We start from the raw sequence: 11,288 nt of genomic DNA, 5'->3' as shown, positions 1-11,288 counted from the left end.
TCTCTCTTTTCTTGTGATTATGTGAGACAAAATATAATTTAAAGCACACATGGAAAACGAAACACACAATAGGTAGCCTGGAAATCAACTTCTGGACACAATGTAAATGTTTAGCTTTTAACTTTGGTAAAATGGGCTATTTTATATATGATATCAGTGTGAATAAGTTAGCCTTCCATTTAATCTGTGCTCATAAGATACGTGTGATATCTCATTCAAGAGTTAATTTCCGAAACTTCTTGCGTGTGTCCAGCTGCTTCATTCAGATTGTTGAAGTGTAAACATGTTTACATTGTTGTCATAATTTAGACCATATCTAGCAACCCACTCATTGTAGGCATTACTGATTTTTCCAGAGCTTCTGATCATGGGAGAAAGGAACGGAGGAATGAGGGAGTCATGGACATCCAGCTCTCTTATTGTTCTCGGGGTTTTGTTTGGGTCAATCCATTGTCCTCTCAAATTTTTTATTTCTTCGTTCCCAGAATGACTGTTTGATGTCTTTTAACTATTTTTCAATTTTTTACAAATACCTGAGGAGAGTCCCAAGCATCCCCGCAAATGCCACATTTTCCTCCATTTCTGTTCCATTGCCTTGAGAATCCTCCACAGTATAATTCATGGTCATTATAGTCAGGAGGTGAATCTTGAAACCCATACCTGAAAATGAATAAATATAAATCAAATAGAAGAAATAAATAAATTCTCATCTTGTAGACTAACGAGGTAGGCTTTGTACGTTTTCTCTTACAAATGATCAGCTAAAAGCGAAAATAAACAACCATTAGTTTATGACTGACAATAAGCATGAATAACTTCTAAAACCTTAACATTTGAAGGAACTTTGTATGAGAGAGTTTTACGTTGCGTCCCCTTTCTACAGTCACTAATAATTTTTAAAAAATTACGGTTGAAAAATTCTGTATTAGAGAACTAAATTTAAATGGAGGGACTATTTAAATGCTGATATACACTGTTTCGTTTTTACACAGCCTTATCAGTTGCCCTCTTCATAATAGAAGCCTACTCAAATGATGCAAATATTCCAACAATTTGCATGCATTATCCGCTCAGGGTAGCTCAGTTTGAATTTTTCACTCGCATCATAAACTAATTCCGGTTCTGTAAGATTTTTTTTTCAATTTCTTTGCCCTCTGCCAGAACCCTTTATTGCTTAGCGTTTGCATGAAAGCAACAAATGGTTTTCAGCTTTATATTCTATGCTGAGTATTAAATTGAATCAAAGCAAGAAATAATTTTGTGGGGAGCATTTTAAGTCTAATCTCCTAACTTTAAAGAAAACTACAAAAATCAATTCCAACTGACTCCATTGTTGGAAAATACTGTACAATGTAGATTTTCTCTTCAAAAATTAACGAATAGCTCATGCAACAAAGGGATAAGTTTGCATGAGTCTCAACTATGGCACATAGGTATTACCTACTGCGAATAAATTGAAGAAATTTCACTTTTTACATCGAAAATAATTACAAATTGAGCAGTAAAGAATTTAAAGTGAAAATGTTGAAATATGGCTGACATTCCTTTTAGATTTTGTCAGTTGCTCTATCTTTACCATCAGAGTATAGACTGATGCGCTGTAAAATCAGTTAGGATTAGGATAAGTAGGTATCTTTCTTTTGTCCTATCAGAGTTTCCAAACTTAGTGTTGGCGCTAGAGGAGATGCAAGTTGATTCCGCAGGTTAGTTTATACTTCCCCAGTAGCAGTAGCTGTTGAGAAAAGTTGTAAAAAACTCGTAAATTTCAAGGAAACTTAATATACTTCAAAACCATTTTGAAAATTACGGAAAAAAACTCTTGAAATATTCGTATGAGGAAACATTTTTTGACGCTCTTTTATATAAAATCGAAGAAAATTTCAAGTAAATTTTTTTATGTAAATTTCAAGTAAAATTTACGTATTTTTTTATGAACTTTCTGCAGGCAAAAACGAGGAAAAAAAGAGGTGAACAGAAAAGTATAAAAGGAAAAGTTGCAGCCCATAAAAATTGAGGATATAAGTAGTTTGTTGATTTTTACGTAAATTTTACGTTTTCTTTTAATTAAAATAACACCATTTTTTTTTTAATTAAATGAATTGCCCAAAAGGGTTTCCTAAAACGAGTGTTTTAAGAGTTTTTTTAGGTACTTAAAATTTACAAGTTGTTTACATTTTTGCGACAACTTTTTGTAGAATTTTTTTTAAGAGCCATTGCTACTAGGGTTGTTATTACCAATACTATGTTAAGGAAACGATTGTTACCTCCACATCGATGCTCTGGAGGGCGGTTCAATGAGTCGTCCATGAGATCTAGCACCTGGAATCTGAGTCCCTGTCACCACGAGGAAGCTCGCCACGTAGAGGGGCAGCATACCGCTCTTTCTGTCAACAAAAAATTGAAAAATTAGTCAATTTTAGAAGGCAGGAAATAACCACCCTGAAGTTAACTCCTTATGTGAGTTAAACCTGCCGCTCAGTAGTTCGCTATGAGGAGGAAGTAGGACATGATCTTTAAACAGCAATCGCCGAGCTTTTCCAACAGGGCCGGATTTAGGGGGTGGCTACATGGCGGCAAATTTTGCAATTTTTTTAAATGTAGGTATAAAAAAAAAATCGGATTCAGAAAAAAAAATTACGGAGGAGAAAAAGGGAGAAAATCTCTCTTTCCTAAGAGTATAGTAATTTCTAATTTTGTCGTCTTTCGGTGGTGCAAGAGACAGGACCTTTAATTAGTCGAGTTAAGAGAGAAAACAAACACGCAATTTGGCCTGGAGCGGCGCGGCGCAGAGAGGAATGATGACTTGGACTTGAGATGAAAAGAAGCCCTCGGCGCGGCGACGCGCGACGGTCGGCATGTAACACATATAGCGCCTACAAGACTGCATGAATACTTCACGCGTTGCATCAAACACAGTGCAGTCAGGAGCGGTCGGCGCGAAACGCATAGCGCCTACAAGACTGCATGAATACTTCACGCATTGCGTCAAACACAGTGCGGTCAGCAGCAGTCGGCGGGAAACGCATAGCGCCTACAAGACTGCATGAATACTTCACGCATTGCGTCAAACACAGTGCACTGGAAAAAAATCAGCGCGGCGCGGCGGCGGAAGTTAAAATTATGAAACCGTATTTTTGTTTAATAAAGAGGAGCAGCCTTAGCTGTGATAGTTTACTACCTATGTGAAAATTACATTTCACTTAAAAATGTAATTTTCAGACAATAAGCTACCACAGCGTAAGACAATTCTGCATCTCCTTTATATTTATTTCATTAATGCTGTTGTCCGCACGATGTTTGACAATTATGGTTGTTCTTTCATAATTTTTTTGTTCATTTCTTATAAATGGAAGGCTTTGTCCACACATAGGTAGGTTTACGGAACTATTGTTTCCACTGTTTCCTTGTTTTGCTTCTATTTCCGTTTTGGGCTGCCTGTGTATACCTATTTGTGTTTGTTCGCACATGTAGATACACTTGCTCACAGCGGTGAAATCTCTCTCTTTTAAATCTATTCTCCTCAATTTCCTTTATCAGAGAAAAATGTAAAAAAATATTGCAAACTCAGCTCATCAAGCTTTTTCATACATATACTTAAATCAACACTCTTTCCTTGCGCAAATTTTCTGTTTGCGTTCATCACTATTTGCCGTTTTTCAAATATTTGCGCACGTTAGTCTGTCCCGTTTCCTTCAACGCATGCTCTCTCCGTCCGCTTAGTTCTTTCAGGTGTTTGCACTGCATTATCCATCCGTGCTGCGATGCTATAGGGAAGAACGCCGTATGAGCCTTCAGACGTTGCCATGTTTCCTCCGATTAAAACCGACTCTACCGGGTAAATTGCGAATATTATTTTTCAAAATGTTCAGAAAATTTTGCACGCAATTTAATCTAAAACATCTGAAAATTTCACGGAAAAATACGCATAAATGTTGTCAAAAATACATGTTTTATGGAGGGAAATTTGGCAACTCTTGAATGTTCATACGGCGTTCTTTCTTAGCACGGCAGCGAGGCCGCGGCAATGACTCTAGAATGAGACATCAAAAGGGTCAACGGCCAAACCAGGTGCGAGGTTTATCCTTGCATCTTTCTGCCGCGCGGCCACCAAAAACCGCACAGATCTGCGCGCAATTCCATTCCGAGCTAAGCGATTCTTACCAATAAGAGGAGCACTCTATTTGGGCGGGCATTGGAGGGGAGGGGGGCGCATATATTTTGCACTTGCTGAACTTGAGTGCTTCGCGACCTCGTGGGCTTGAACTTGGAGCGGATGAGAGGCTCTCGTCTCCGGAGTGATTTCCTCGTTTGTTTCTTGCTGCCGTGCTGAGGAAGAACGCCGTAAAGACACCCGAATGTTGCCATATTTCCCCCGAGAAAATATTTATTTTTAAACTAACTTAGAAATTATTTCTTTTGGAATTTTTACAAATCGACGGTGTGAAAGTCGGCAATCACATAACTCGTTTGCGGTGTCTGAAAATCTCCGCGCCTCTACGTCATTTTTTTAAAGGAGAACAAATTGACATTATTTCTTGAAGTTTTTGCAGAATTTTCTTCGCATTTGAGAAGGAAAATCATGAAAGTTTTCAAGAATTGCCGTTGAGTAGTTTTCCATTTAAAAAATAAAATATGACAGGAAGTCTGGGACGTCGCAAACCGAACTATGTGATTGCCGACTTACACCGTCGATATAGTAGATTAAATTGCGAAGTAGGCTCCTTGAAACATTCCAAGAAAAATATCCATAAATTTGGAAGGGAATCCGAATATTATCAGATGAGATTCGGCAACGTTTTGAAGTTCACGCGCTGTTTTTCTTAAGGATAAAAACTTGCTTCAGTGAGCGGTGTCGCACAGTGGCGTGGCGTGCTTTGCGATATATCGATTGATTTGCCATTTAAACCTATGGAAAAGGATCGATTAACAGGAGGTTCACAGCGAACACCTTAATAATCGATTCTTTGCCATAACTTCAAATGGAGAAATATCGATAATCGATCATTCATGCCTTGCCACTGGTGTCGCACAGTGGAACGAGCCATTAGAGGAGGTCGGTCACGAATTTTTCGGCTAAACTTCAATTTTTGATGATTGTATGGTCACATATTCAATTTCAAGGGGTGTTTCTGGATAGAAATTTCACGAAAAACCCTATAGAACCACTCTTGAACTTTTTTGTTTCATATTCTCGAAAATATAAGCTTTCAAAGTTTCCAGATTTTGTCGGATTTCTCTCTATTGACTCGGTCTAGTGCTGCCGCGCTAGGGAAAATCGCCGTAAGAGCCTTCAGGCGTTGTCAAATTTCTCCTGGCAAATCACTAATTTTCAGAAATTTTTTGAATATCGACGGTGAAACTACCAAACCACGTATCTCGGTTTGCGACGTCGCAGACTTCCTATCATACTTTATTTTTTAAATGAAAAACTACTTAACATCCAGTCTTGAAAATTTCTGTGATTTTTCCTCTTTGTGCGGAGAAAATTCCGTGAAAATCTCAAGGAATGATATTGATTTGGTCTACTTCAAAAAAATAAAATGTGAGCGTAGATCTTTAAACACCGCAAACGAGATACGTGGTTTGGTAGTTTCACCGTCGATATTTGTCTATCGACTTCTCAAATAATTTTTTTATAATTTGATCTAAAACTCCTGAAAATTTCAAGGAAAACTATTCATAATTTTCCTCAAAATTAAACATTTTATCAAAGGAAATTTGGCAACTCTTGAATGTTTTTACGGCGTTCTTCCTTAGCGCGGCAGAGTGCGTGTCGGTGAGCTGCGCCTCCGCGGTGCGGAACCAGTCGCGTCGCGTGCTTTGCGATATATCGATAGATCTGCCCTTTAAACCTATGGAAAAGGATCGATAAACAGGGTGTTCGCAGCGGACACCTTAATAATCGATTCTTTACCATAGCTTCAAATGGTGAAATATCGATAATCGATCATTCACGCCACGCCACTGCGCGGAACGGCTCTTCGCCTCTGGGTGACTTGACAACTAAACGCGAGATGAAAAGGAGAAAAAAGACGAGGAGGAAGGAGAATAATCAACATTTCGCCTCCGAGAGGTTAAAAAGTTACGATAGATCTATCGCGATCTTCAACCGTCAAGAATCGCTTGGAATCGACGTTTTGAAATATTCATCGGATCTTGTTTTGATGGTTGAAGTCTTGCTTGATAGCTCGGTAAAGATGTGGCCTTAGGGCCTGAAGCCCCCCCCCCTCCCCCCTCGCAGAAAAATTGGGCCCTTATATTGCCGTAAGCAAAAACGCCGTATGAGCCTCCAGACATAAAAATGTACATTTTTTTATCCTCGAAATTTTCTGGGGTTACGGGCGCACTGTCAGTTCTGCCTTTGGCCCACCTATGCATTATGGAACGCTCAGCTAGTATGACCAATTTGATGTATTTGTGCTAAAAGGAATTATGTTACATGCAAACCTTATGCGCATAGTTCTTTTTAGCGTGAATTCGTCCAATTATCATTAGTGCTCTGACAGACGGAAGTGCTCCGCAGACACATTCAAGAAATCAATTAATCATTGTGACCGCTTCTCGATGTTACCCAGCAGCGCGACAGGTGAGCTCAGCGCGAATTAATTAACTCCCGAGACGCGTCGTTAACGAAAAGCAAGTACGGGTCCATCGCCCGAAATTCACGCTCCATACAAGCTAAACTCATAAGGTAAGGGAAACGGGAGGGAGGGGGGGGGGTCTCATTTCCCTATGATATAACTCGCTAAACAAATTGGAGCTAATCCGAGCACCTATGCTGCCGTGCTAAGGAAAAACGCCGTATGAAGCTTCAGACGTTGCCAAATTTCCTCGGATAAAACACGAATTCTCTGGTGAACTTTTTTTTTTTTTAAGAGTTTTATTTATTGTAACTTCCAATCAGAGGAAACATGTACAATTATCATAAGTTAGAAATAATGTATGGTAAAGCAACGACTGATTAATTGCTTATTATCATAAAATTAAAGCCTGGTGAATTTATATTTTCCATCCGATTTCTCAGAAAATTATGTTTTCAATTTCATCTAAAGCTCCTGAAAATTTCGGGGGAAAACGCTCTTAAATTTCCTTAAAAATAAACATTTTACCGAAGGAAATTTGGCAACTCCCGAAAGTTCATCCGCGTTTTTCCTTAGCACGGCAGTATGCTGCCTTGCCAAAGAGAAACGTCGTATGGATATTCAAACGATGCCAAATTTCCGTTGATGAAAGTTCAATTTTCTTCGACAGTTTATGAATGTTTGTAACTGCCACAAGCAAAAGAATATTTAAACAATTCCAAATTTTCGTAGATAAAAATCGAATTTGCTTGGATAATATATGAATATTTGTAACTGCCACAGGAGAAGGGTCCTTTTTACCTACTAATTCAAAATTTCTTTTTCACAGGAAAGCCGTCATCTTATGATAGAGGTCGAATTCCTGATGAAGGAACGTAGTGCATCCGCATAATTCTCCTTCAATTGGACAAGGTAGGCAAAGCGCGCTCCCAAGAGCAGCAATAGTTGTATCTAATTGACGAGGATATATTTTTAAAAGCCATTGACCAAGACCCAGAGCGTGGTATTTAAATATCCCTGTTCTAGAAACCCCCTTTTGCCTATGTTGTTAAGTTAATCTAGCTCGTATTCACGAATAAATCCCTTTCTCCATAAAGTCACTCATGCGTGTCACGAAATCACGTTTCAATTTTGAAAACTTAAGTACAGATTATCAAGGAAATAAAAAAAAAAAACCAATTTAAAAATCGGGTAACAAGGCTAAAATTTCACGGATTAAACCAAAACATTTCGGATGAAAATTCAGCCACCCTTAGTTGGACAAATAAAAAGAAAATGGTAAAAAGTCTAAAATAGTACCTAGCTGCACCTTTCAAAGCGAGAGTGTTGTTATAATGTTGTAGATAACAACATTCTCGCTTTGCAAGGTACAGCCATGCAGGTACTATTTTAGATTTTTTTTATTAACCATTTTCTTTTCATTTATCAAACTGAGGATGGCTGAATTTTCAGCCGAAACGAAATTTTAGCCTTGTTACCCGCTTTTTAAATTTTTTTTTTTTTTTTTTTTTTTTTTGTATTTCTTTGTCACGGGCTGCGGAGCGTCTATCATATCTCATTATCAAAACAGGTGACTGCCGGCGGGAAAAAGACTCTTAGTTCACGAAATCTCAGAGTTCCGTTTTTGATACCAGGGCATTCGAATTTCATGTAAAAAAAAAAAAATTCTAATAGGAGATTTGACAACATTTGAGTGCTCATACAACGTTTTTCCTCAGCAAGACAGTATAAAAATCGGGTCGAAAAACTAGGGTGTCGGCGTGACGTCATCAATTTCTTGTGCCGGGCGATTCGAGCCGCGAAAAAAATAAGAAAAAAGAGACTAACTCGTGTATGCAAAGCGCATATAACCATAGATTAGGTGACAGACGGTGCGCACCTCCGGTCTAATTTTCAAGAGACATCGAGCTGGGAACTCTTTCATCTGGAAAATGACGAATCGTTCGACTGAGAAGAAACCGCGCAAGCTCACGGTGGAAGTCCTTTGCAGATAAGCGGTTTCTCTTTAACACAGTGCTCGAAATCTATGCGTTGAATGCGCTTTGGTAAGACCAGGATCTGATTTTTTTCTTCTCTCGCTGTTCCCTGCTGAAAATAAGATCTGTCACTTTTTTTGAAAAGGTGTTCCTCTCTCGGGTTAGGTGACAACTCGACCGACTTGAATGGTCCGCAAAGCGGAAGTTACGGAACACTCGAACGCGCTAATCTCAATACTTATGGAAACGTACACCGACCCGAGAGAAATTGCAGATCATCCAGTGAGTGAGTAAATCAGTGGACAATATATTGAAAGTAATTAGTGAGCTTATTTAACAGGTCGTTTTCCCTTTTTATTTGAAGGAAAAAACAGCAGAAAAGGAAAACCTCCAAAAATCGCCGTAATCCGAAATAATTTTTGGGAACGTTCACCTGTGAGGTTGACCTGACACGTGTGTGGTTTCAAGGTAAGGGACGAATATAGTGTTAGTTTTTGGTCTCTCGAGCGTTTTTAATTGATCGGAGGATTTTTTTTTAGAATTTCATCTGATGTAAATTAAAATAAAATAATTAAAGTACAAAATATATAGAGGGTGTCGGGAATTAGGCGGTTAAGTATTATTTTCTTGATTCCAGGAGAAATGTGACTAAAAATAAATGACTTTATGAAAGCCGATGACGATGAACTTTAAAGTCAAATAGTGGGGTGAACGACACAAGCTGCGTACAAAAGAAACCTTGACAATCGATTCCTTTTCACCATGTATCAAATAAAAGAGAGAGACGTTTGTGAAAAAAAAAGTTTAATTATTTGTCAAATGATAAGTTTCTTTTCAATGACGGATTTAACTTCAGTTGATTTTTTTTCCGCAAGCTGAGAATTTAAATTTTCTAACCTAATATGCAAAAAAAAAAAAATAGAGAGGAAAAAAATCACAGATCCGTTAGTGTTGTTTTGGGGGTGATTTTAGTGTTTATAATGTGTTACGCATGAAATTTTGACGAGAGAATACGCCCTGCGGCATTTGACCTCTCACCCTGTCCTTAAGTCCATTTGTCGTGACATAAAACTTTCCCTCGCCACGAGGAGACTTGCGTTGTCGACTAAAATTTTTTTTAACATTGTAGAAATTCAACTCTTTGACAAAACGCATTTTTTCCGAAAAATGTTGTTGGGGGAAAAGGTACTTAAGGTCGTAATGAATTCAATTTCAGTTATGAATATTAGTCTATGAAGATTTCAGATGATGCAGATCAAATTTTGGACAAACGTCTATGAAAAATTGGAGGAAAACATCAAAAATTTTCCTCGATGATCTGTGTTTTATAAAAGAAAATTTGGCGACAGCCGAAAGTTTGCGCGGCGGTTTTCTTGGCAAGGCAGCATTATTCTAATGCCTAGACTAAAAATTCTTCTCCATCACGATATAAGAATAACGGTACTACATGTAGTGTAACGGTTGGAGCGCTGCAGCGCTTGAAAACAAAATCGCTGCTGGTTCGCCTTCAAATTTGGAGATGCAACCCAACCCTACACCGACGTTAATTAAGTTGCATCCACCTATTGGCTGCACTCTGAATGAGTCAACGCATCGTGAGGCAGGGCATGGGCAGGGTGAGAAGACTTCCGAGGAGATTTCAACGCAAAGCTAGAAAAGTAGAAACACAGGCGTCACTTATGAATTCTCATTGTTTGAGGTTCATTTTAGTCCACATGGCTCATTGATTGATATTTTTCTTGTATTGAGATGGACAATATGAAGGGGACTTCCGAGGAGACTTTAACGCACAGATAGAAACGTAGAGGCCACTTTCAAGTTCTCATTTCCTTAGGCTTATTTATTATTATAAGAACATTTTTATGCTAAAAGGAACTATGTAGCATAGGGTTTGCGTGTAACATAGTTCCTTTTGGCATAAATGCGTCCACATGTGACTTACATGTGACCAGTCTTATCCAGTAGACACACACATGATTGCAGTAATCGATTCGCTGTATCAAAATTCAATTTTGCGTGTTTATAGACTGAGGTCCTTTTTATTGTAGATGCCCAAACATCCGCGCCAAGGGAAAACGCCGTATGCGCTTCAAAATGTTGCCAAATTTCAATCAAAAAATATTTATTTGTGCAAAAAGTTATGCATATTTTTTCTTGCAATTTTCACATATGTTAGATTTAATTGCGACCAATTTTGACTGAGACAAGTGAAAAAAAATTTCTCTGAATTTTTGCAGTAATTTCGTATTTTATCGAAGGAAATCGGCAACGCTTGAAGGATCGTACGGCGTTTTTCGTTAGCACGGCAGCACACTATGATTAGATATTTTTCACTTAATTCTGTCCAAGCTATAGACTCGGACATTGATCATATTGCATCCGCACCGACGCACAGTGGATCGAATCAATAGGAGAGGTCGGACAAAATTTGGAGACTTTAAAAGCTTATAACTCTATTTATATAAACTTTTGAGGTTCTGAAAGTGGGTCGATCGGTTTCCTCGTAAAATTTTCTTTCAAAAGGACCCCTTAAAATTTAAATGTAATGAAATAACATCAAAATTTGCAATTTTAGTCAAAAATTTCATGTCCGACCACTCCAACTGACTCGATCCAATGTGCGACGGAGATCACAATGAGACCTCGACACATGGCACACTAACTAACACAAACGGTAACGACCGCAAATTAAATTGGTCATGCGCCGGCGCCGCACAGTGCGGCCTCCTAA

General features: G+C 38.4%; 1 non-coding gene across 1 annotated transcript in view; it reads right to left on the bottom strand.

The window, feature by feature from the left end:
• Positions 1–11,288, bottom strand: part of LOC109030242 (uncharacterized) — a 113,798-nt gene that overhangs the window by 3,893 nt on the left and 98,617 nt on the right. Inside the window, exons 2-3 of the transcript XR_011900422.1 lie at positions 2,265–2,384; positions 532–660 (exon numbers count right to left, since the gene is read on the bottom strand). This is a non-coding gene — a transcript (uncharacterized protein). The remainder of the gene's footprint in view (positions 1–531; positions 661–2,264; positions 2,385–11,288) is intronic.

Source organism: Bemisia tabaci, chromosome 8 (genome assembly GCF_918797505.1).
Source record: "Bemisia tabaci chromosome 8, PGI_BMITA_v3".
NCBI classification, from domain to species: Eukaryota; Metazoa; Arthropoda; class Insecta; order Hemiptera; family Aleyrodidae; genus Bemisia; species Bemisia tabaci.
Note: the sequence above shows the minus strand (reverse complement) of the source record. Positions and strands in the feature narration are given on the sequence as shown.